The sequence below is a fragment of the Mauremys mutica genome, chromosome 1 (assembly GCF_020497125.1).
Source record: "Mauremys mutica isolate MM-2020 ecotype Southern chromosome 1, ASM2049712v1, whole genome shotgun sequence".
Lineage (NCBI taxonomy): Eukaryota > Metazoa > Chordata > Testudines > Geoemydidae > Mauremys > Mauremys mutica.
Window position 1 is genome coordinate 164,333,981 of NC_059072.1, and position 27,078 is coordinate 164,361,058.

Below are 27,078 nucleotides of genomic sequence, written 5' to 3' on the forward strand. Positions count from 1 at the left end.
GGTCGGGGATCCTGCCTTGGGAGGGTATTGGCTCCAGGGTGAAGAAAAGTTCCTGGCTGCCGGGGAGAACGGATTCACCGCTTGCCTGCTGCGCATTCTCCTCCTCCTCTTCCTCATCCACAAAATCCTCCTCCGTGTTGCGTGAGACTCCCCCCTTGCAGGTGTCCATGGACAGTGGAGGGATAGTGGTAGGGTCCCCCTTAGAACACCATGCAGCTGATCATAGAAGCGGCATGTATGGGGCTCTGACCCAGAGTGACTGTTTGCCTTCTTTGTCTTTTGGTAGGCTTGCCTGAGCTCCTTAGCTTTCACATGGCACTGCTGTGTGTCCCTGTTGTAGCCTCTGGCCAACATGCCCTGTGAGATTTTGGCAAATATATTTGCATTTCTTCTTTTTGACTGGAATTCAGCCTGCACAGATCCTTCCCCATACAGCAATCAGATCCAGTGTCTCCTGTTCGCTCCATGCTGGAGCTCATTTGCGATTCTGGGGGGACTGCACATTAGAATCTTAGCACCTCTCCTCAGAATGACAAGCCTATTCCACACCCGTGGGTGCTTCATAACTGAACTTTTCAGATGATTTTTAGGATATAAACTGGACACTAGGAAGTTTAGACTTGAAGTTAGATGAAGGTTTCTAACCATTAGAGGAGTGAAGTTCTGGAACAGCCTTCCAAGGGGAGTAGTGGGAGCAAAAGACATATCTGGCTTCAGGACTAAGTTTGATAAGTGTATGGAGGGGATGGTATGATGGGATAGCTTAATTTTGGCAATTAATTGATCTTTGATTATTAGCCGGTAAATATGCCCAATGGCTTGTGATGGGATGTTAGATGGGGTGGGATCTGAGTTACTACAGATAATTCTTTCCTGGGTGCCAGTGGTGAGTCTTGCCCACATGCTCAGAGTTTAACTAATTACCATATATGGGGTCGGGAAGGAATTTTCCTCCAGGGCAGATTGGCAGAGGCCCTGGAGGTTTTTTGCCTTCCTCTGCATGGGTCACTTGCTGGAGGATTCTCTGCACCTTGCGGTCTTTAAACCACGATTTGAGGGCTTCAATAACTCAGACATAGTTAGGGGTTTGTTACAGGAGTGGGTGGGTGAGATTCTGTGGCCTGCGTTGTGCATTATCATAATGGTCCCTTCTGACCTTAAAGTCTACGAGTTATCTATACACTGGAGCAAGCCTGCTATATCAAGCCAAGTGACCAACAAGCCCAAAATGTGCCCACATCATTTAAATAGTGAAAGTCAACCTTGCTGGAAGTTACAAAGAACTACAGTATATGACCACAGTTTTCCAGCCTCTGTTGTATCCAGTCATGGGCTGAGAGACAGACAGCATTCAGGACATTAATATGGTGGTGGTCTGAGGTGGCTCACCAGGACCTATTCTAAAAATCTCCCAGCTGTCTCTCTTAATACTGTCCTCAGTAGCTTAAAAATAGCAGAACTCAGACCTCGGGCCAGCACCCTACACATAATTCTAATCCTGCTTCTACCAGTAACTCTGTGGCCTTAAGTAAGTCATTTCATCCATGAAGCCCACCTGTAAAACTCGACTTGCTCTCTCACAGCCATGCTGAGAGTGTTAGTTAATGTTTGCACTGTCCTTTGAGTACATAGTGCTCAATTCTCCACTGTGTCCAAGCAGACCTAGTGGAGGAGGAGTGGCTTCCTCATCCTGGCCCACCTGACTTCAGTGTAAATTAGAGCTGCTGAGGAGCACCTCCAACTTAGATCAATGGCAAAAGGTCCCTAAGTGACTTTACACCATTGAAGGGTCAGTGTAGCAGAGCTGTACCTCACCACACCTACAGCCTGCTCCCTACACCAGGAGGGGAGGGGGAACAGCGGGAATAGGAAGTAGCTATGTTGTTGTACACCAGCAGAAATTTCCCCATGCACAGGAACTTCTTGACCTGTCACATTTGGCCAGTTTCTGTTCATTTTGAGCTCCGTGAGTGATGCAAAGGAGACATACTGCACAGAAGCATCAGACCCATGAAGTGCTGAATATAATTTTTTTACTCTGCCATGTCAAAGTGTATATTCCCACCTCAGAACTAGTAGAAATTCTTGGCTTTTTCCTCTCTTAGTCTCTGTCCTCTGCCCTCTATCTCTCAACCCTCCTTCAATCTGTGTCCATTTTCCTCCTCTACTATCACACTTCTCTGCTTCCTCCTCCTCCTCCTCCTCATTGTCTTTCTCCTTCTCTTCACCTCAGTTAAATCTCTCTCCAATGCCTGCGCCACTTTCTTGTTAGTTATTCTATGACCTTACATAAAGTTCAATATGCAAAACTAATATTAGCTATCCAGCAATTACACATAAGTTTACATCTATTTTTGTTCCACATGGAGTCATTATGATCCTGATTCATCCAGACACAGTGACTGCCATTATTGTCATCCTTCTGCCAAATCCACCTGAGTCATCTCCGGCATTTGTGCTGACTCCGGCAAATTAGAAAATATCCAGTCCAGCAGAAACCCTAGCAATAAACTTGTCACTGCCTAAATGCAAAATGTTTAAATGATACCAGCAATTCTGCCAACACAATGCAGCAAATGCAGAAGAACACCAATTGAGAAAGAAACCCAGAATAGTAGGCTCTACCTGATGGAGTTAGACTTAAATGTAACAGTTTTGTTGCTCTTTGAATCAGTTATTTCCAATTTATCTTAATTTCTTCCAGATGATCACCACATGTGCACTAATTAGAAACATCTGTATGTTCAGCAAAGGGTTTTTTATACTTGTTTTTTCACAAAGAAAAAAAAATCCTAAACAAAGACCCCGCCTAATGTACATAGCGCTGAAACGCTAGGGGGAGGTGAATTAGCAAATTTGCACCAATTTAGCTAAATTGATTTACTTAAATGAGTGCCACCTGCTTAAGTGGACACTCTGAAATGGGGTGAAGAACAGCTAATGTCAACTGAGCTTATTAGTTATTCTTAAACCGTTTTAAATGCATCTACATAAGGAGGTGGCACAGATTTAAGTAAATCAGTTTAGTCAAATCAGTGCAATTTCCATGTATGGACCAGGTCTTAGATAGCAGGACTTTCACTGATGGAAGGTATTTGTTGCCAAGAACATGGTACAAGGTATGGCTATAGGCATCTGAATAAGGACTTTGATCCTGCTCCCATTCAAGCCAATAGGAAAACTTTATTGACTAGAATGGTGTGGGATTATGCCCCAAGTGAGGAACTCCTACAAAGTAGTGTATGGCATGGGGCTGGTTGGGATGACTGCATGGTGCCTGGTATGCTGCTTATCCATTTCTCTGTGCCCAGAGGTAAATTTTCCGCTTTGCAAAAGCATATTGTCTCTTTGGTGCTGCATTTGGAACTTTACCCATTCAAAATAAACTGTTAAAGGTAATACCAAACCACGAAGACAGTAACTGCCCCGTTTCTGGGGGGCATTTTTTCACACTTATTCAGATGTGTGTCACAGAACTGCCGAGATGTTGTCTATGTCTCCCTTCTTTCTGGGGCTAACATTGGTGCAGTTCCATTGATGGTAAAAACACAGGGAGTGCTTGTGTAAATAAGATGCCAGGGTTTACTGGTGTTTTTTACCATCATGTTAATGAAGCCTGTTCTGAGCAGGGTTATATGACACTGTAGTATGTGTTCACTGCAGCAGGAAGGTGTAATTCCCAGTATGGGGAGACACACCCTAGCTCAGCTTGGGCTCGTGTGCTAAATCTAGCAGTGTGGATGTTGTGACAAGAGCTAGCAGCTGGAGTCCAAGCTTGCCTGACCCCTGGCTCAGAGTGGCTAGCCTGAGCTGTCACCAGTGCCACAACTTCCAGCTGCAGTGTAGAAATACCCTGTAGTAATAACATCTGCAACTGGCAGGCACCTTGTCTACACTAGCCCTACCACCATTGCTGCCACAAGCAGAACTGCAACTATGGCAAACTTTCCAGCAAAAACCTAATGCGGGCACAGCCCAAGAGGAAAATGCAACCCTCTCTAATTTTTGCTTATGTTACTTTTCAATCATATTCCCCAAACTTACGTCAAAGCAAGTATATAAACTGGAATAATAAAAGCCATAGTTTTATATCATCTTCTCATTGTACATTAACTCAGATAAGAGCCTTCTGCCCTATTAAACAGGGCCTACAAAGTAAAGCAAAGAGAAATTTGCCCTTTAAAGACAGAATACTCATCTATTAAGAAAAACAAGGACCCATTTCTGAAATGTGCTGGTTTTGTTCCAGCAAGAAGTGTTCATATGACAGGGGTGGCCAAACTCACTGGCCCTCTGAGACGCATATGACAATCTTCAGAAGTTCAAGAGCATGAGAAGACCTGCCAGGAGCCAGGGGCTTCAGCCCCACTCCTGCTGAAGCCCTGAACCCCAGCAAGTGTGCTCTGCAGGTCTGAAGCCCAGAGACCCTCCTCCCCACTGGACAGAAGCTCCTACCTCACCATCCCACTGCAAGCAGATGTTCCATGCTTCCCCCCTACTCAGCCTGGTAGGCAGAGAATAGGGGGGTGGAGTGGGGTTGCGAGTCACACTTTAATGGTAAAAGAGCCACATGTGGCTTGCAAGCCAGTTTGGCCAGCCCTGGTATATGGGCTTACCTACCAGCCCAAAGCTTGTACTTGCTGATTCTCAAAAATGTCTCTGTTCTTGAAAGTGGGAAGAATTCTATAAATGTGCTGACATTAAGACCACAATCCTGCAAACAGTTGGATAACTTGATTCATGTGAGCAGTCCTATTGCACATGACAGTGCTATTCCGGTGTGCAAAGTTACTCATCTTCAAAAATGGCTGTAAGATCAGGGTGTTAATCTATTTTAGAGTTATTTGACCCACAAATAACTAAAAAATGGGGAAGTGGAGGGTGAGCTCTATTAATGGATGTGGTGAAACTGAGTTGGAGACATTTTTGTAGGCTATCATTGCTGTGTAGTGGAAACTGCCTGATTTAGCATCGTATTTCTTCTGACATATATGTTCTGTGTGGCATCTTTTCCCCATTATTTCTTTTCCTCTTAGCTTTAGGATGTTTCCTCTATTTTCTAGTATCGTAAAGCCGTAAACAAATGTCAGATATTTGTTAAAGACATGCTGGAGTATGGCTTTAATGCAAAGAGCACTGGACTGAGACTCAGGAGAACTGGGGTCTATTCTTGCCCTTTATTGCTGGCTGCTGGCAAGTCATTTACTTTTCTGTGCCTCAGTTTCCCATCTGTAAAATGGGGGTGATGGTACTGACTGCCTTTGTAAAGCACTTTGAGTTATACAGATGAAAAGGACTATATAAGAGCTAGGTATTATTATTTATATTGCATTTACCTTTGTATTTTCTTAATGCACCACCAAAACCCATGGAAGGCAATGGAAAGGCTTCCAGGGACTTAAGTGGGCTTTGAATCAGGCTCATCGTTCTTTTGTACTCTTCAGACAGACAACAAAAAACTCATCATGCTTCCTTTGTGTTTCTCAGTTGGCATTCAGAGACTGCTGTGTTTTATATGAATCTGATACACCCGTATGTAAACATATGCTGCTCTATCCCCCAAGTTGAATGACATGCGAGGTACCTATCCAAGATTCATCCAAAGTTTCCAGGAGTTAAAATGAATGCTCTGAGACATCAATGTACCTGGATCCAGAGCGGTTAATAAAAATTACACTACTGGTTGTTACTGACAAAATGGGAGTATTTCAGGCATCAGCACAAAAGGGCAAGGAGCCATAGCAACAGAACATTTCCTGGTATTTAACTCTGTCAAGGTTTGAAGTCTGCTTCTGTGAGCAAAATGGAAAATGTGGCGGCTTTGTCTACAGTAGGAGACTTGTACAAACCATTCCAACCATGCTAAAACCAGTTCAGCTACCCTGGAGATGATAGCGATTTCACTGAAGGCTCTCATTGTTATCTGGCTGGGACAGCTGATTTCAGCACTGTGTTGATTAAACTCGCTCAGAGCAGTTTGAACAGACAATTTACTAAAAATGGCTGCTGGAGCAGGGGCGCTGTCTACCCTATGGGCTAAGTCTAAACTAGGAAACTTCTATCTGGTTTCAAAGCTAGTTCATTTAAACTAGTTTTAAAAGCAGCTGGAGCCATAGGCAGCTGTTTTTATTGAAATAGTTACAAGATCCCAGGTCCTAGGGCTTCCCGTATTGTTGCTATCGGTGCAGCTGAATCTATGTTAGCAGCAGGGGGACTTTGTAAAACTGCTTGACTATAGACAAGGCGTAAGTGTACAATGGGGTCAGTGTCACATAAACAAACAAGATCTAGCAATGGAGACTTTTTGGAAGCGGGCAAGGGAGAAGCAGTATGTGGACGTCCGGTGTCAGGGCTCGGCCCTCTCAGGCACAGCTGGGACCCAGGGCGCCTCTGTATCTATTGGGTTATCCGGGAGAGGGGGCGGGAGGAAGCCCGCCCCATGCTAACGGATCCCCCCCTCCAGCCTAAGGGGAGGATCCACAGGGCCACGGAAACCCACTAAGTGCGGGGGACAACTAATAAAAGAACAGGGACAGGAGTGAGGTCAAAGGGTCATAAGGAGGGAGCCTAATGGGGACACCGAGCAGAGAACCCCGGACAGCGCCCACTGCTCCTCGAAGGCGTCAGGGCGCCTCTGTATCTATTGGGTTTCCAGGAAATGGGGCGGGCGAAGCCCGCCCCATGCTAACGGAACCCCCCCCCAGCCTAAGGGGAGGTGCCACAGAGCCTCAGAAACCCACTAATTGCGGGGGACAACTAATAAAAGAACAGGGACAGGAGTGCGGTCAAAGGGTCATAAGAAGGGAGCCTGACGGGGACACCGAGCAGAGAACCCCGGACAGCGCCCACTGCTCCTCGAAGGCGTCAGGGCGCCTCTGTATCTATTGGGTTATCCGGGAGAGGGGGCGGGCAGAAGCCCGCCCCATGCTAACGGATCCCTCCCCCAGCCTAAGGGGAGGATCCACAGGGCCACGGAAACCCACTAAGTACGGGGGACAACTAATAAAAGAACAGGGACAGGAGTGAGGTCAAAGGGTCATAAGGAGGGAGCCTGACGGGGACACCGAGCAGAGAAATGCTGGGGTTCAGGGCTTCAGCAGGAGTGGGGCTGAAGCCCCTGGCTCCTGGCAGGTCTTCTCATGCTCTTGAACTTCTGAAGATTGTCATATGCGTCTCAGAGGGCCAGTGAGTTTGGCCACCCCTGTCATATGAACACTTCTTGCTGGAACAAAACCAGCACATTTCAGAAATGGGTCCTTGTTTTTCTTAATAGATGAGTATTCTGTCTTTAAAGGGCAAATTTCTCTTTGCTTTACTTTGTAGGCCCTGTTTAATAGGGCAGAAGGCTCTTATCTGAGTTAATGTACAATGAGAAGATGATATAAAACTATGGCTTTTATTATTCCAGTTTATATACTTGCTTTGACGTAAGTTTGGGGAATATGATTGAAAAGTAACATAAGCAAAAATTAGAGAGGGTTGCATTTTCCTCTTGGGCTGTGCCCGCATTAGGTTTTTGCTGGAAAGTTTGCCATAGTTGCAGTTCTGCTTGTGGCAGCAATGGTGGTAGGGCTAGTGTAGACAAGGTGCCTGCCAGTTGCAGATGTTATTACTACAGGGTATTTCTACACTGCAGCTGGAAGTTGTGGCACTGGTGACAGCTCAGGCTAGCCACTCTGAGCCAGGGGTCAGGCAAGCTTGGACTCCAGCTGCTAGCTCTTGTCACAACATCCACACTGCTAGATTTAGCACACGAGCCCAAGCTGAGCTAGGGTGTGTCTCCCCATACTGGGAATTACACCTTCCTGCTGCAGTGAACACATACTACAGTGTCATATAACCCTGCTCAGAACAGGCTTCATTAACATGATGGTAAAAAACACCAGTAAACCCTGGCATCTTATTTACACAAGCACTCCCTGTGTTTTTACCATCAATGGAACTGCACCAATGTTAGCCCCAGAAAGAAGGGAGACATAGACAACATCTCGGCAGTTCTGTGACACACATCTGAATAAGTGTGAAAAAATGCCCCCCAGAAACGGGGCAGTTACTGTCTTCGTGGTTTGGTATTACCTTTAACAGTTTATTTTGAATGGGTAAAGTTCCAAATGCAGCACCAAAGAGACAATATGCTTTTGCAAAGCGGAAAATTTACCTCTGGGCACAGAGAAATGGATAAGCAGCATACCAGGCACCATGCAGTCATCCCAACCAGCCCCATGCCATACACTACTTTGTAGGAGTTCCTCACTTGGGGCATAATCCCACACCATTCTAGTCAATAAAGTTTTCCTATTGGCTTGAATGGGAGCAGGATCAAAGTCCTTATTCAGATGCCTATAGCCATACCTTGTACCATGTTCTTGGCAACAAATACCTTCCATCAGTGAAAGTCCTGCTATCTAAGACCTGGTCCATACATGGAAATTGCACTGATTTGACTAAACTGATTTACTTAAATCTGTGCCACCTCCTTATGTAGATGCATTTAAAACGGTTTAAGAATAACTAATAAGCTAACATGCTAACGGAACCCCCCCCCAGCCTAAGGGCAGGTGCCACAGAGCCTCAGAAACCCACTAATTGCGGGGGAGAACTAATAAAAGAACAGGGACAGGAGTGAGGTCAAAGGGTCATAAGAAGGGAGCCTGACGGGGACACCGAGCAGAGAACCCCGGACAGCGCCCACTGCTCCTCGAAGGCGTCAGGGCGCCTCTGTACTATTGGGTTATCCGGGAGAGGGTGCGGGCGGAAGCCCGCCCCATGCTAACGGATCCCCCCCCAGCCTAAGGAGAGGATCCACAGGGCCACGGAAACCCACTAATTGCGGGGGAGGATCCACAGGGCCACGGAAACCCACTAAGTGCGGGGGACAACTAATAAAAGAACAGGGACAGGAGTGAGGTCAAAGGGTCATAAGGAGGGAGCCTGACGGGGACACCGAGCAGAGAACCCCGGACAGCGCCCACTGCTCCTCGAAGGCGTCAGGGCGCCTCTGTAGCAGGGTGGACTCCCTGCTCCGGGGTTTTTAAGGGGTTTAAAAGTGGCCTAGCAGGGCTTGAGAGCTGCTGCTCCAAAAAGCTGGGCTGATTGAGGAAGTGGCTGCAGCTGGGGGCCACGCCCCAAACTGAGAAGCAGGGCCTTATAAGAAGGCAGGGAAGCCAGACAGTCTCTCTCTGGCTATAGAGAGAGATGGGCCTAGCTGCTGGGAAATAGAGACCAGGTACCTGAGTGCAGCAGGGCTGGGGAAAGGCTGAGGAGCTGGGGAAGCTCCAGCCTAGAAAGCCCCAGGCTGCGGCCTAGCAGTGGGCCAATAGGTACTGTGGGTTGCAGAGGGCAACCTAGGGGTAGGCCAAGGCAGCAGGTCCAAACCCAACTTTGCCTGTGATGAGTAGGCTGATACTGCAGTCTGCCCCAGAGTGTGGGGCTAGACAATGACTGGCAGTAGCCAAATACTGAGGCAAGGTAGGGATAGAGGGTGAGGGTTCCTTAAGGAGGGGAGACCCAGAGAGATGGGGGTTTACTGCTAGGGGGCAGCACCCCATGTAGAAGGGCACCGGGTCCAGGGAGGGACATGGGGGGGCCTACGAACAGGTGGATCACCAGCCTGCAGAGGGTGCTCCAGGCTGGACTGAGCTAATTTGCAGAGCAACCAGTAGGAGGCGCCGCAGGGGTGAGTCGACCCGTTTACACTCACTATAGACAGCAAGTAGGTCAGGGTCCAGACCCTTCAGCAGGGGTTGAGTAAACAAATAGTCTATAGGATCAGTGGGGATCCAGGCTGCAACACACTGACATTTGTTTGGGGTCCCCTATGATTTATACAAAACAAACTTTTCAAGCTTTTTTTTACATTAGAAATTCAGGTCTCATCTGTCCTGTTTTCCCTGGAAAACTCTGGAGAACTAGTAGAATGATGACATTACAGGTACCTAGGAAATGAAACATAACTCAGTGGGAAAGTGATTTTATTTGGGCTCTTTAAAGCATTTTGGTTTTGTTTGATTTTGCTTAATACCTACAACTCGAAGACTTGGGAGAAAATCCTTTGTAAGGGTTCAGTAACCTACCTCTTCATTTAATGGCTGTGAAAACTTCATTACATGTTTCTGAGTCATCCAAGAACCACAACAACAAAAAATAAAATAAAAAACAACCACAAAAGAAAAAAGATTAAACTTGACATTTCTAATATTTCCAAAGGGGAAAAACATGAAAAAACCACTTTTTACTTTCAGGCCTTTTTAAAGCAAGAAAAGGACAAAAACTAATTTCCACACCTTTTAGAGGTCACTTTTAAAAGAAATAAGGAGCTGATCAGGCAGAGGGAGCTCAGTGAGAAAGAGAGGGGGTGAAGTGAAGACACATGAAGAGAGACCAGGGCAGTGAATGGAAATGTACCAGAGCAGCAGGTGAAACAAGGAAGATTAGGAAGAGGAAGTGAGAGACAGCAGGGTCAGCCACATGGGAAAATGAAATCACCCAGGTTAAGGGCTGTGTTCAAAGCAGGTTGATTTGTATTGCTTTCGACTGAGAAGCATGGCCTTGAAACACAGATTAGGGAAAACCTCATGTTTCCATGGGAAAGAAACTGAAACTACTCTAATTCAAAGGCAAAAGCAGCAGGGCATGTTGAGGAGACGAACAGACTGAACTCTGTTATTTAACCATTATGATTTTAATTATATTGCATATTTGTCTGTATTTGCATCTTGCCCCAAGGGAAATGACAGCTAAATACCAGCCAACCTACAGCAGTTTTGCCAAAATTACTTCATTACTCTCCCGGGCCCCTTCAATACATGGAAAAGATTGTGTAAATCTGTTGCTAATTAGAAGTGGGCAAAGCTGTTGCTCTTGTTAGGAAAATCCACATTTGCAGTGTTATCCAAGTAATTCTTCCCCCATGCCCCGAAACAAAAAACATTTTGCATGAGTCTTCAACCCCCTGAATATTTTTTTTCAGGAGGAGAGGTGCAGGGGGCAGTGGGGGGTATCAGTGGGGACAAAATCATGGGAGAATGAATGAATTGGAATAGAACATAGGGAAATTAAAGCCATTTTTATGGGGAAAAATGAATCTCTGAGTTTTGCAAAAAGCTGCTGGGAGGGCTGGTGCGTCCCTAAAGACGCTTGATTTTGTGGGTGAAGCACAAGACTGGGAAGCAGAAGATTCTGAACTCTAATCCCTCTGCTGATCAGCCTTAACATTTTGCACGTTGCTAGTGTTTGACTTACATTATTTAGCAGGTAAATGTCATTTTGCAGATGAGGAAACTGAGGCTTGGAAGTTAAATAACGTGTTCACAGCGGTTCAGCCTTGGTAAACTAGGTCTCTGGATTCACATTCCTATGCCCATGATTCAGCTAGATCAGTGGGTCTCAAACTTTAGCAACCTGAGAATCCTCATTTTGATTTAAATTTTTTCACAGCCTCCACTCATCCCCAGGCCTTGCCCCCACTCCACCCCTTCCCCTAAGGCCCCACCCCACCTCTCCTCTTTCCTCCCCCTCCCTCGAGCATGCCCTGTTCCCGCTCCTCCCCTCCCTCCCAGCGCCTCCTGCACATTGCTGAACAACTGTTCCCTGGCATGCAGGAGGAGATGGGAGGGAGGGGGTGGAGTTGATCAGCGGGGCCTGTGGACCCCCTGGAGTGCCCTTGCAGACCCCAGGGGTCCCTGGACCCCAGTTTGAGAAACGCTGTGCTAGATGACAGCGCCTCTCAGGCAGGTGAGTTAATTGTTCGGAGCATGAGTTTTCCAAGCTGTAAAACAAGAATAATATTTAGCTACATCTGCCTGTCAACATCTTAAATGCTGTATATTTGCAGTGTTGGTTTATGGGGACAATTACTACCCCCATCCTTTCCTTGGGAGACAGCGTGTCCCCCAGTGGGCTAGGTACAGGATGAGAATTGGTAAACCAGGGTTGTAATCTCGTTTCTGACACAGAGATAAAGTCTCAGAAGAGCTGGGATTGTTATTTGTATTTCCGTAACACCTAGGAGCCCTAGTCATGGACCGCCATTATGCTAGGCCCTGTACAGTGTTAATACCATTCAGACCAGTGCACAAGAATAAGATTGACAGATGCTGCTGTTTCATGAATAGAAATGTCTGTCATCATCAGAGAAACCAGTTAGCACAACGGACAGGGCTATGACAGCACTTCACGTGTAGAAATACTGACTCAGCAATTTGCCATGTCAGCGCTGACGCTATGGGGGCACACCATCTCCTAGAATGGCCCTGCCCGACTGCTCTTTGGTATCTTGTCTCACAATATGACTGAGAAGATTGTGAGGTAATATCTTTTATTAGACCAGCTTCTGTTGGTGAGAGAGACACGCTTTCAAGTCACACAGAGCTCTTCCTCAGAGCTGTGTAGCTCGAAAGCCTGCCTCTCTCACTAACACCAGTTGGTCTAATAAAAGGTATTCCCCACCTTGTCTCTCTAATATCCTGGGACCAACATGGCTCCAACTACACTGCATGTGAGAAGACTGTGACACACGGGCTGTGCTTATGAGAGGGGAGGGTCAAGAGAAAGAGTGAGTGTAGGGGAATGGTTCCTGCAGTGTGCATAGCTGACTGTGCCCCAGGGGAGGGGTTAGATAGTGTGGTTATAGGGGCTTTCAAAATGCCTAAGATAGAAGATAAAATATACAGAGGGGGTTTAATGCCCTTCTTGGGCTATCTGCTTTAGTTGTTTGAGGCCAGCTGCTTATTGTGTAGAGAGCTTTGAAGTTCCCACTCAATGTTTGAAGTTCCCACTCTTTCCAAAACCACCAGGTCTGTCAGAGGACAGACTGCATCAGGGACGTGACCGGGAGATGACCTAATAAAACACAGTGAGGCAGAGACTCTGTTTCACAGCACTTCATAGCAGGTTGTGAATGCTTTCAGACAGGGTGCCCAAGAAAAATGCAGTGTCCTATGGGGGGGGGAGGGAGTTCCCCATCCTTTGAGAAAAGCAATAAAAGGCAGATGAGGGACCCGTGGTGCCATGGGGAGTGCATTCAAAACTTTTGAGGGACCCAGTATTGGGATTTGGGATCTGTTGCACCTGGGGAGAGGGGAGGGAGAAGAAAGTAGGCTGGTCCCAGTTCTTTATTCAAAGCCCCAAACTAAAAATAAAAGAAAAAAGAAAAAAAGAAGATAATAATTAAAGTTACCTTTTTAGAAATGTCACCAAAATAAATATGAATGAATTTCATAACAATTTATATTAGTAATTTATTCATTAATCAAATGAGGAACTAGGTTTTGACAGGTTATGACAGGATACTTCTTGGGTCACCCCACATGGCACATCCCTGCTGCTGCACTCAGAGGGTTCTAAAGTAGCTGGGACATGTCACCTTTGACCTGAAGCTTTGTCACACCCTCACCCCACATCCTTTTTGTATATGAAATTCAAATGAGGAACTGAGTTTTGACTGGTTACGTATATGCCAAAATACTTCTCTGGTCACCTCCAGGGTCACATCCTTGCTGCTGTTATGAAGAGAGGATGCCATGCAACTCCCAGAGCCAAAGCTTCATTTCTGGGCAACACTGCTAAATGTTGTATTCCCATTTTTATTTTGCTTTACCTTTGTTAGTAAACATACAAGAGACATGTAAAATCACCCCAAAACAACATTCAACCCACTTGTTGCAAATCCAGCTGTTATGTTTTCACAGACCTTATGTAGACAGTTAAAATTAGGAAGTCGGTAGAAACACTCATTTATTCTTAGACAAATAAGAACAAGGAACATGGTTACATTTATCAATTTGTTTAATGGTGTTACAAATATTTTTTATAATGACCGTTGTGTCTTTTGCTCTTTCCAAAACAAAAATGAGATGAAACTACATAGGTACAACTAGCTCAAAACCATACAAAGATTAGGTTTAATGCATACTGCTCCTCTGACTGGTTTTTGATGGCTTCTAAAACATATAACACCAAAGGGGGCTCACTGACTACTCAGGGGATACTCCCTTATTCTTATACACTACAGTTAGTTGAAGCAGCTATTGTCTTTTGAATTGCTGTGAGACTTATGCAGTATCAATATGTCTTGGTGCCCTTTCCTTTTCAAGGAAGAACTCTTCATCTGTGGCTGGAATATCTCCTGTTCCTTTCCTTCATAATTCCAAGGTTCCATCATAGAAATGCCACCTCTGTTTGTCCAACTCTGTGGAAAAATACAAAACAGTTCCCCCTGTTGTCTGTGATCCTAACAATTTTGTAGCTCTAATGACAACACCTTTGCTTTAATAAACCCTAATGCTTATGCAAATAACTTTGATGTCCTCTGCTGAACTAATCAATATTTGAAATATTTTAAATACTAAGGGTACATTCAAATTACATGATTAGATGAAGGGTTTTTCTTGGATAGGATTGTTTCATTCTCTGAATAATCAGTGAATAGTATTTGAAAAGATGCAATTCAGTACTTTGCTATAACAATCAAGCTGCATCTAGTTTTCTTTCAACTTACTTGCTACCATACATGGAAATCTCTGATGGACATAGTCAAGGGTCAAAGTTCTGATTTTTGCTGTGCTCTGACTTAAATGCAAGTATAATGAGTAAGATGCATGGTTCACCATTAATGAAAATACGTTCTCTCAATTGATGTATTCCATTGCATCTGTTCACTTTCACTCTGAAATTGTAAAATAAGTAAAGAAGTTACTATTTCTTATAACCAACAATATTGTAGTAGACAGCAGTTGTTGTTGTTAATGCTGATCATTGGTGACACCCACAGATAAGCATTGCTAAGGATTTGTATTTTAAGACCCTGTTTAGCACAAAAGGGAAGATTTTTCATGAGTTCCTGCATAGAATTCCCATATAATTTTGGACTGTCTGCCCTCCATAAGGAAGCTTTTATGATCTGTAATCCTGACACAACCAACTACTACACCAAATATCCACATGGAGGGAGAAACTTTGATAATGCTGCATGTGCAGAAGGGCCAAAAAAATGGTTTCATAGATTCATGAAGGCTAAGCTGTACCTAATGTTGGATTTTCAGACAGTGTGTGTGTGTGGGTACGTCTTCACTACCGGCTGTATCGGCTGGTAGCAATCAATTTCTCGGGGATCGATATATCGCGTCTCATCTAGACACGATATATTGATCCCCGAACGCGCTCCTGTCGACTCCGGAACTCCACCAACGCGAACGGCGGTAGCGGAGTCAACATGGGGAGCCACGGACGTCGATCCTGCGCCGTGAGGACGGTAAGTAATTCGATCTAAGGTACTTCGACTTCAGCTACGCTATTCACGTAGCTGAAGTTGAGTATCTTTGATCGATTCCGCCCCCCCCAGTGTAGACCAACCCCGTTGTGACTTATACCTTGATGCCACAGGGTCACCAGCTGTCAAGAGACCCCGATCAGGCAAACACTGAACCTTACATTATGTTTTTATGTGCTAAGTGCCCTTCAAACTCAATGTACATACTACCGGCAGCAGAGTTACTAACAGCAGACCAAAGCACTCCAGCAATTTCATATTGGCTGGCCTGACTTTCTCCTGATACCCTTAGGATAACTGTTCAATGCCGCAGACCACAAAAACTGGACTATGACTTTAGCTGGTCTTGAATTATGCTACTACAAAGTTTTCAACCAGATGTCTTGTATATATTAACTCAGTGCTTGTTTTGAAGTCTGTTGTGTGTGTGAAAGCCAACTGATTTTGCAATATCACATTTGTACAATGCATTGAATAAAAATAATATGCGGAGATGATTCTAAAGTAAGGGTTTCCCACTGATCGCAAGAAGTTTTTCTAGTATGTTTTTGCATTATTGCAAAATGGGAAAACTATGCATGAATGCAGCTAAATGATTAGCAAACTCAGCCTGATTTTCAGTACAGCACATCTCATCAAACAGCTCAAGGACATAATAACTAGGGTAAAACATGTGCAGAAACAACACCTACCCTTTGCTAAAAATGTTCTTGAATTTGACAAGAAAATACTGATTGAGAATAAAACAGGAAATTTGAAGAAATGTATCTTTTTGTTAAATCAATTCTCACATGCTTGGAAAAAGATCAGCAGGAGAATGTGAATTCTCCTCCAAACATACATTATAGTACTCAGCTGTAGGCAGGCCTGTTCAATTATGTCCCCAAATCATCATTATGGAGAGGCATTATGCTACAAGAGATGGAGAGCCCCTAATCAGGGACAGCAAAGCCGGTGCTGAAAACGCACTTTCTGAATGACAAGCTTTATCACAAAGTTTCAGAGTTTGTGGAAGTTATGAGAGACATCGTTCAAGGTTAACTGTGTGTGAATGTAATAAGCATATTGCAGGACAGTAACAGGAAGAGATCAAATAATGTAGCTGATAATGTTGATTCAATACACTTTATTCTATGCAGTGTGAAAGGGGAAATATCAATGAATTGCTAATAGGAGTGGGCTGGTTTATGTGATTATTTCAGAGGCATCTTGTTTTTCCTGGGTGTTAATGCAGTCCTGATAGATACTGCAATCAATTCTTCCTTCCTTCTCAAGCTATTTTTTGAAAAACAGTACTGGATTTTACTAAAGTTACTGGCTATTAGTGAACTAGAGTCAGTTTGATTTGTTTTCTTAATTCTCTCTTTTCTGGCAGACGTTTGTGCTCTTGGCCAACGTTGTGTTTTATTTCTCCTGTCACTTTAACAGTTATGCAAACATTGTGATCCTGCTTTCTCAGTCTCTTTTTAATAGTCATATCTAACCAAAACACACACCCGTCAAATTTACATTTTGCTTTCCCAGGCCAAAATGGAGCATTTTTCTTCCAAGATGTCTTTGCTTTAACATGATCCTGTTTAAAGGCAAAAGCAAAGAACTTATTTTCTTTTATTTTTTGTCAAAATACACGACCATCCATTTTCCAAACAAGATTGTGCTAATGTTGATGACCAATATATCTGGTTCCACTAATTTTTACACAAATATATTAAATGTAGATGTATGGAATAATAATAATCCCGAGCTGTTATATAGCACTTGTCATTAGCAGATCTCAAAGCCCTGTACCAAGGAAGTTGGTATAATTATCCCCATTGTACAGAGGGGTAAACTGAAGAACAGAGAGGTGAAGTGACTGGCACAAGGTCACCCAGAAGCCTGGTGGAAGAACCAAGCATTGAACTGAGTTCTTAGACTCATAGACTTTAAGGTCAGAAGGGACCATTATGAGCATTTAGTCCAGTGGTTCTCAATCAGGAATGTGCATATCCCTGCGGGTATGCAGAAATCTTCCAGGGGTCCATCAACCCATTTAGATATTTGCCTAGTTTTACAACAGGCTACATAAAAAGCACTAGCGAAGTCAGTACAAACTACAATTTCATACAATGACTTGTTTATACTGCTCTATAGACTACACACTGAAATGTAAGTACAGTATTCATATTCCAACTAATTTATTTTATAATGAAATAACAATGAGAAAGTAAGCAATTTCTTAGTAATAATGTGTTGTAACAATTTTTTTAATGTCTGATTTTGTAAGCAAGTCATTTCCAGGTGAGGTAAAACTTGGGGTACACAAGACAAATCAGACTCCTGAAAGGGGTACAATAGTCTGGAAAGGTTGAGAGCCACTCATCTAGTCTGACTTCTTACACATTGCAGGCTACAGAATCTCACCAACCTACTCCTGTAATAGATCCCTAACATTTATTGAATCTTTCAAGACCCAAAGCAGTGTTCTAGCCACTAGGCAATGCTGCCTCACTGTTGACAGGAAATGCAGCACAGACCCCTTTCTGCAGCGTTTGAATTTTCCTCCATTTTCTCTTTATCACTCTCGTCAGTTACAGAATATTGGTAATGGATGATTGCTTATGAATACCCTGACCCAGTTCTATCCCATGGGAGTATTTAGACCACAGATCTTGATTCTGTTTGGTTATACTATTTAAAACCAGCTTCATCACCATAGAAAACTATTTTCTCATCCTTTGAATGTTTGTGAAAACTCCCTACTGCAGAGGCATCAATGGACAGAATAGAATCTTTGATCTCTATTAAATACGGGTTTATAACCAGTAAAGGTTGGAGTCTTAGGGTATGTCTTCACTTGCAGAGTTTTTGCGCTGTAAGTTTCACCGGCGATAGGGAACTGGTGAAAGAAAAGCGCTGGCTTGTGTACTTAATTCCTCAGGCATCAGAGAGTGTTTACATTAGCAGCACTTCCATCGCAGATGAGAGCAGCGCTGTAAGGCAGCTATCCCACAGTGCAGCTCTCTCGATAGGTCTTGTGGGAAGGAGGATGAGAGGAAGGCATTCTGGGTCCCTGTTCAGTGCCCTGTGATGCACTGCTTCATGTCCCAGCAGCCCCATTACTTCCTTGTTCCTTTTGTGGCATTTTTTTTAACCCTCCCTGCTGTCTGGCTGCTTTCCCCACCACATCTACAAGCAAAGGGAAAGGGAGTTTCAACCTTCCCAGGGCCTACGGGAGGAGGGGTGGACGTCCCTTTACCAGGCGTCAGAGCAGCGGAGATGCTGGCCAGAGTGGTCACTTTTGGAACTGTGGGATATCCTCTGGAGGCCAAAAGGTGTTTACACAGGAAGAAAATGTATTCCCTTTCACAACAATGCAAAAAGAACAGTGGAAAGAGCTATATGCCTCTCATGAAGGTGGCTTTCTTTTTGGGGTGAAATATCTGCGTCACCCAGCCATTCCCAGTCTTTATTCAGGCCTAATTTGATGGTGTCACTGTGATGGGTTGGCTCACAGAAACCCCCTGGGGGCTGCCAACTGATGTGCCAAGACTACTACTGCCCCTGCTTTCCCTGCCAGCTTGGGACTCCAGCACCCTGTCTTGTTGAGCCAGACATGCCAGTCTGCTCCAACACAGACCTAGGGCCTGAACCACATGCCCCAAAGCTGCAGACTTAACTGAAAGCTACTTAAGAAGTGTTCCTGTCTTTAACACTCAGATGCCCAACTCCCAATTGGGTCCAAACCCCAAATAAATCCATTTTGCCCTGTATAAAGCTTATTCAGGGTAAACTCATAAATTGTTTGTCCTCTATAACACTGATAGAGAGATATCCACAGCTGTTTGCCCCCCCCCTCAGGTATTAATACATACTCTGGGTTAATTAGTAAAAAATGATTTTATTAAATACAGAAAGTAGGATTTAAGTGGTTCCAAGTAGTAACAGACAGAACAAAGTGAATTACCAAGCAAAATAAAATAGAACACAGAAGTCTATGTCTAAGAAAACTGACTACAGCTAAAACCTCACCCTCAGAGGAATTCCAGTAAGCTTCCTTTTACAGACTAGTCTCCTTCTAGTCTGGGTCCAGCAATCACTCACACCCCCTGTAGTTACTGTCCTTTGTTCCAGTTTCTTTCAGGTATCCCTTTAGCCAGTTGAAGACAGAATGGAGTGGTCTCCCATGGGCTTAAATAGACTTTTTCTTGTGGGTGGAGACCCCCTCCTCCCTCCTATGCAAAGTCCAGCTCCAAGATGGAGTTTTGAAGTCACCTGGGCAAGTCACATGTCCATGCATGATTCAGTTTTTACAGGCAGCAGCGATTGCTCACATGCTACCTTGAAGGTCCTCATGTAGACTTCTTATATGGATTGGAGCCTTCCAAGATCCACTGTCCCTTAAGTGCTTATTGATTGGGCACTTAATTTGCACATTCCTTTCTCAATAAGCCGACCAAATGCTTTACAAAGGCTACTTAAAAAAAAAATCAAGCAAGTACACAGCCAATATTCATTACTTCATCCTGTTTGTATGCATGTATCATTTTTGTATTTGAATAGATTCAGTAGATCATAACCTTTACAGAGATATGTTACATGGCATATGTGGTATAAAACATATTCCAGTTATGTCATTTATACATTCATAAGCATATTCCATAAAGCCTTATGGGGGGGCACTGTCACATTTAGCCACTCAAAGCACACTTTCTTATTCTAATAATCCATTAATAAATAACATTTTAATAACTCACCTACATAAGAACAGCCACACTGGGTCAGACCAATGGTCCATCTAGCCCAGTATCCTGTCTTCTGACAGCAGCCAATGCCAGGTGTTTCAGAGGGTATGACATTCCAGGGTGGAGTCCAGATCACTGAGTGTCACCACTTGCACTGCAACTTGAAGTGCCTCACAATGCTTCGCTATTGTAGGTTGCAACTTGGGTCACTCACAAACAGCCTGCCAGCATGCAGGTCACAACCTGAGTACCTGTGTATAGTCACAGTCTGGTCCAGCAGATAATCAGCAAACACCAGCCACAATCTGGCTTCTAGCCGCCTTGGATACTTACTTACAGGGTGACCCCAACACAATTCCACTCCTGGATTTTCATTTTAAAAAAACAAACATGTTTTGCACTGTCCAGCCCTTTTCTGGACAGTCCAGATATACTAGGTCTGTTGCCCCCTAAGGAGATCAATACACAACAGCTTGTCACCTTAAATGGAGTTACCCAAACAATTCACAACACTGGATTAACTTTAACTAAAAGAACAAAACAAGTTTATTTAATTACAAAGAGAAGATTTTAAGTGAGTACAAGCAATGAGGCACTAAAGTCAGAAATGGTTACAAGAAAAATAAAGATAAAATGCTTCATAAACTTAACTAGATGTGGTTCAAGGTGGAATTCTTACCACATGTTTTCAGTACAGTGCTGACTCCCATAGTCCAACAGCTGTTTCTTTTGTCATCTTAGGTGAAAAGAAAGAGATGGGTAGGAAGAGATCACTTGGGGGGTCTTTGCCCCTACTTTTATAGTTCAGTCATCTGTTTAAATGCCTTTTCCTGAGTGTGACCCCTAGATAAAGTTCTTTCCAGCTGAGAGCAAGGAAACATGGAATCTGGTGAAGGAAGGAGGCTGCATGCTATTTCTTTTCACCTATGTGAAATACAGATTTTCTTTGGCTTCTTTCTCCCCCTCCACTTTCACTGTCTGAGGACTCTGTTTAACACATATACAAATTGAGGTAAACACACATCCCTTTGTTTAAGACAGGCCTGCTTGGCCAGTTCTACCTAATCTGGGCTATGTGAGTTTGAACATGTGCCCTTAACATCATACAGGGGGGATTTCATAACTTTACACTTAATATCATGGTAAAATGTATGTAGTAACATTATTGACAACTGAGTTATCTTTGAAATTATACCTCACTAGGCATATTTTATACAGACATTACTACAGTAGTGTGTAGGATGTGAATACAGAGGTGCATTTGGTCACACAGGGAATGACCAGAATGGCAATTATCAAGTGACCCATCCACTGCCATCCAATCCCAGCATCCAGCAGTAAGAGGCTAGAGATACCCAGAGCTTGGGGTTGCATCTTTGACCATCTTGGCTAATAGCCTCCATGAACTTATCTTATTTCTTTTTGAATCCAGTTATACTTTTGTCCTTCACAACATCCTCTGGCAATGAGTTCCACAGGTTGACTGTGTGTTGTGTGAAAAAAAATTTAATCTAATTAATTTTGGTGACATTTCTAAATATTTAAACTTTTTTTTTTAAAGAAACTGACTGTTGAACAAGGAACTGAGAACAGTGAATAAGGAACTAGGAATAAGGACCACATTGTACGCTGCTGAAGAACACCCTTTTTGTTTCATAAGGAGTAGGCTGGCTGGACAACCCCTTGAAAATCCTGCAGAATGAATGGAATATCCTTTGAAAAAAGGTCCTCTCTCCTGGCCTTCAACCCCATCTCAAGAAGACCTGCCACGAGGTAAGCAACTTATACATACATGTTTGCAGACAGTGGAGGAGGGTACAGAAGCCATCTTGGGAGTTCCTCCATCTCCCTCTGAGAGAAATGTGGGGGAGGAGAGGTGCTAAACCACAACATCTCAAAAAACTCAAAAAAGACCCCAAACATTCAGTTTGAATTCAACTTTAGCGATGAGTAAAGCATTATGTTATATATAATGGGATGGGGGAATTTCATGAATCAGTCACCCATGTCTGATTGGACTGTATACCATGCATTTGCACAAGTGCACAGAGATGCCAGGGCCAGGGCTGGTGCAACCACTAGGTGAGATAGGCAGGCCACCTAGGGCACTAAGTGGTTGGGAGCGCCAAAAAGTGTGCTCAGGGGAGGCAGTGGAGTGGAGGTGAGCTGGGGCAGAGGGGCACAGGGAGGGCTGCCCGCAGCAAGTAACAGGGTGTGTGTGCAGGGGAACCACTCCCTGCCCCAGCTCACCTCCGCTCCGCCTTCTCCCCTGAGCATGCCGCCCCCACAGTAGTTCTCCTCCTCTCTCAGGCTTGCCGCGCTAAACAGCTGATTGGTGCTGCAAGCCTGGGAGGCAGGAGAACTGGAGCGGCACCGGCGTGCTCAGGGGAGAAGGTGGAGCAGAGGTGAGCTGGGGCAGGGAGCTGCCGTGGGGTGGGGGTGGGGCTCCCCAGCTCTTCCCCATGGCCCCTGCCCTTGCTCTGCCCCAACCCCACCTCTTCCCACCCCTGCTCCGTCCCAGCCCCGCCAGGGGAGTGGAGCGGAACAGGCTGGGGCTGGGTCACTCCACTTCCTGTAGGAAGTGGCCAGCCCCCGTCCCCCATGGAGGCCTGGAACCAGCCCCCCCCAGCCCTCCAGTGGAGGCCTGTGGCAGGGCCCCACACAGCCCCCCCACCCTTCCCATGGAGGCCTGGGGCCAGCCCTCCCTGCCATGGAGGCCTGGGGCCCCACACAGCCCCCCTGCAGGCGGGCTGCATAGGGCACCAAAACAGCTAGGGACGGCCCTGGCTCCCCAGGCCGGAGGGGGGTGGGGCGGGGGCGGCGCAAGGCAGAAGTTTCGCCTAGGGCACGAAATATCCTTGCACCAGCCCTGGCCAGGGCTCATCACAAGAGAGGAAGAACCTCTGGTGGTAGTGCAGCTGTAGCAGCAAATAAATTCTTTGGGAAGGGCAGCAGGAACTACTAGAGTTTGCTGGAATAAGTGGGATACAAAGCTGATATATCCAGAAAAGGTTGGAAGATGTCAGAAGCCCCCTTCCTTTGAAAACACTTCTTTCCTCCTCTGCTCGACTTTTTAAGGGAAGACAACTTGCTTTCCAACTCCACAGCAATTTTTGTCAACGTGAACTATTCATGAGGATACAAGATTCTGCTTGACTATCTGATAGACCTTTTCATTTGAGATAAAAATTTGGGTGATAGTGAGAAAAGACCCTGGAAGTAATCAGTACTGATTTAACCAATGAGCTGTGTACATTTTGGCTCCAAGCTCATTTTAGCAGCTAGTTACCAAGCACTTCTCATCCATAGATAAAAAAAGTGCTTTACAAAGGTGGGCAAGTATCATTTTCCTTATTTTACAGATGAAGAAATGGAAGCTCAGAGACTTAAGAACCTGTTTTTCCAAAAGTAGCCACTGCTTTTGGGTAGGCAATTTGAGGCACTTTTGGACCCATTTTTCAGAAGTGATGAAGAACTACAACTAGAGCTGGTCAGAAATGTTTTAATAAAAAAAGTCAATTAATCAAAACCAAAACTTTTTGCAGGAAAGAATTGGTTTCGATGAATTTCTCAGCTCAAAAGATTTTTGGAAAATAAGTTTTACAACATCCTATTTGGTTCCATTTTGACATTTTTAAATGAGAAGAAAAATCAATTTCTGTTTTTAAGTGACTTTTTATTCTGAAATTTAAGATTATTATAATACACACTTTTTAAAAAAATGGTCAAAATTGAAATGAAACATTTAAAAATGATGGAAATGAAATTTGATTGACCTGAACTTTTTGTTGTTAATATTTCGTTTGTGAACGTTTTTGAAATTTTGACTTTTCACCCTGTTCTGTGACAGGAAACATTTCTGATATTTTGAGACGTTTCAAGAGATGGAAAAACCACGTCCTGCTACGCTCTACCTATTCCTCTATTTGAATTCAATGGAATCTGTAGGTTTTTGTCACCAGAAGTGGATTTACAGTAAAACACAGGGTGCCCCCTACAACAGGGGGCTCCAAGGCCGGGCAGTTGCGGGGGCAGAAGCTTGGTCCTGCCGGCTCCTGGGATTCCTGCTGCAGGCTCCACATCCACCGGCAGCCAAGTTCCCCCCTCCCCCGCCTCCTCCCCAGAGCATGCCGTGTTCCCACCCTGCCCTTTCCCTCCCAGAGCTTCCCCCACTATCAAACAGCTGTTTGCCAGCGCTCAGGTCTCTCTGGGAAGGAGGGAGGGAGGTGGAGAAGCGAGGCCGCAGCACGCTCGGGGAGGAGGCGGAGAAGAGGCAGGGGAGGGGCCTTGGGGAAGGGTTGGATCACAAAAACCCCCTTGGAACTGCCACCTGATGTGCCAAGTGGCATAGCTGAGCAGGATCTGTGCACAGCCGATTGCTTTGAGGTAGTGATAGCGATTTTAAGTGAGTTTTAAGTGTGGTGGCTGGAGAACAAACAAAGTGGTTACTGGTTTGTTATTTTCTGTTTGCTTATTTCAAGTAAGGGAAGTAGGGACAGAAAAGGAAGCAAAAAAATAAATAAGATTGAAGATCAGAAGAAGCTAGAACTATACAAGTTGCAAATTGCCCAGAAATGCTGAACACTGGGCACTGTGAAAGTCTCTGGTAACTAAGAATCCTCTGAGCTGAGTGCATCCCAGTTTCAGTGAACTGCAGAGGGAGTGTGGCCCAGCAGAAGAAAACAGGAAAATGACACTTCTGTCTACTCCAACACGGACCCAGAGTCTGAATAACTTGCCCCAAAGCTGCAAGTTTACCTGAAAGCAGCTAACAGAAGTGTGCTTGTCTCTAACACTCAGATGCCCAACTCCCAATGGGGTCTAAACCCAAATTTATGAGTTTACCCTGTATAAGCGCTCCACACCCCAACCTCCTGCTCCAACCCTGAGCCCCTTCCTGCATCCTAACTCCTGGCCAGACCCTGCACCCCAACCCCCAGCCTGCTCCTGCATCCCAACTCCCTCCCAGACCCTGCATCCCCAACCCTGACTCCTACACCCCCTCACACACTTCCAGCCCTGACTCTTGCACCCCTCTGACACTCCTCCAAGCCGCTGCCCTCCCTGATTCCTGCAACTCCCACGTTCTCTGCCCCCCCACATCCTCATCCCCCTGCCCTCCCTGACTGCTGCACCCCCCCCCGATCCCCACTTGCACCCCTTGCACCAAATGGGAGCTGCCCCAGGTAAATGCTCCACACCCCAACCCCCTGCCCCAGCCCTGAGCTCCCTCCCACACCCTAACTCCTGGCCAGACCCTGCACCCCAATCCCCAGCCTGCTCCCAAACCCTAACTTCCTCCTAGACCCTGCACCCTCAGCCCTGAGCCCCCTCCTGCACCTTAAGTCCTGGCCAGACCCTGCACCCCAACATTTTTTTATAAAGCACTCTTATCCAAAGCGCTTTACAATAGTTAGCTAACATTACAAACAATATTTGGAAAGATCATTAAGTGGTCTGCAGAGACCCTCAGTGATTTTCAAATGGTCTGTAGAAAAATAAGTTAGACTACAAAAACAGTCAAGGTACCTCACTTTATTTTCATTTACTTCCTATTACTTATAGGAGGAGGATGAAGAAAAAAAAAGAATGAAACAGGGACAGAGCGGGGAGATAAGGGAGAAGGTTCTTTTTCTTGGCTGGGTTCCAAGAAGGGTTCCCAAAAATGAAGCTGGGTACAGGGCCTCACTAATTCTAAATCCGCCACAGCTTGTCATCCTTTGAAAACCATCCATCAGCAGCATTTCATTGTATATTGGGATAGTTCTGAATTAAGTTCTAATTTCCTGGGCCAAATTTTGCTCTTGGATCTGCATATGCAATACTCACTAAAACCAGTGGGAACTGTAAGCACATAGCCAAATGTGGCATTTGGATTCCTCCATCTTGTTGGTTATAAATTCAACTAAACATTTTCTGAAAGACACTCCCTTTTTGTAAATCATACTGTACTGTGAACTGAATAAGGCTGTAACCATTTACAGGTAAGATAAGACTCTTGGCAATGATGCACCTAACTTTCTGTCTTTTTTGCTGCAATGGTACAAAGATGAGGTTTTAGAAATGTGGTAAATAGTCAATAAGCAGTGTTAATTTTAATAATATATTTTGCAAGATATTAGTTGATTACCTTGTGTTCTATGTGATCTCACTGCTTGTGTTTATAGGACAACTGACAAACCAGGGCTATTTGGCTTAGCCAATGTTAATCCAATAATTAGCTTTGTCTCTTCCTCCAGACCTTCAGGGCAAGATTTGGCCGTGGTTAAATAATAGTCACAGGAATATGATAATAGATCACTGTGTGCATTTGTCTTACCTTCTTAACTCTAGAAAAAAAACTAATCTTGGTGAGAGGACCAATCACATCATGTTTGTCAAAACAGACAATGGGACAGATTCTGCTCTTAGCTATGCTGGTTTAAATCCAAAGTAGTTCTCCTCGTGTCAGATGACTCCAGATTTACACCATTGTAACTGAGGAGCAGAATTTGGTTTATTGTGTATTTTGCAGTGGCAGTTGTTTCCCTGGTCTTCCACAGAGTTAGACTATTAAAAAAACACCACAAAGCATATAGATAAGGTTTAACCAACAAATCAAATATAGAAGAAATAATGCAATCTTCATCAGTGCCAGCAAGAGGGTAAGAGCCAAACGGATGTTACTTAATTGTAGTCATAAAGAAGTCTAGAGGGGAGAGTGCAGAGTTTGCAGTCTCTTCTCAGCCAGCTCCATTTTAAAAAGAAAAAAAAATGGCCTGCAACCACATGTATGAATTTGTGTGAAGATAGCGGATGTTCTACAGCATCAGAAAAAGCTGCCTCTGATCTCAAAAAGAACAGCAAGGTTCTTAATCCGGCCTGGACCCACTGAGTGATACCAGTCACCTATCCCTGAAGGAGGATCAGACCCAGATAATTAGGAGAATAAGAATTGAACTCCCAATGTGCCTGTATGGATGACCAGCATGCAGGGAGATCTAAGACATAGTATGTATTTGCACCCCCACACTCACATACTTAACAGTATTTGAAGCCAGAATGTGTATGCTTAGCTTCTAAATTTAACTTCTAGCTTAAAAAAAC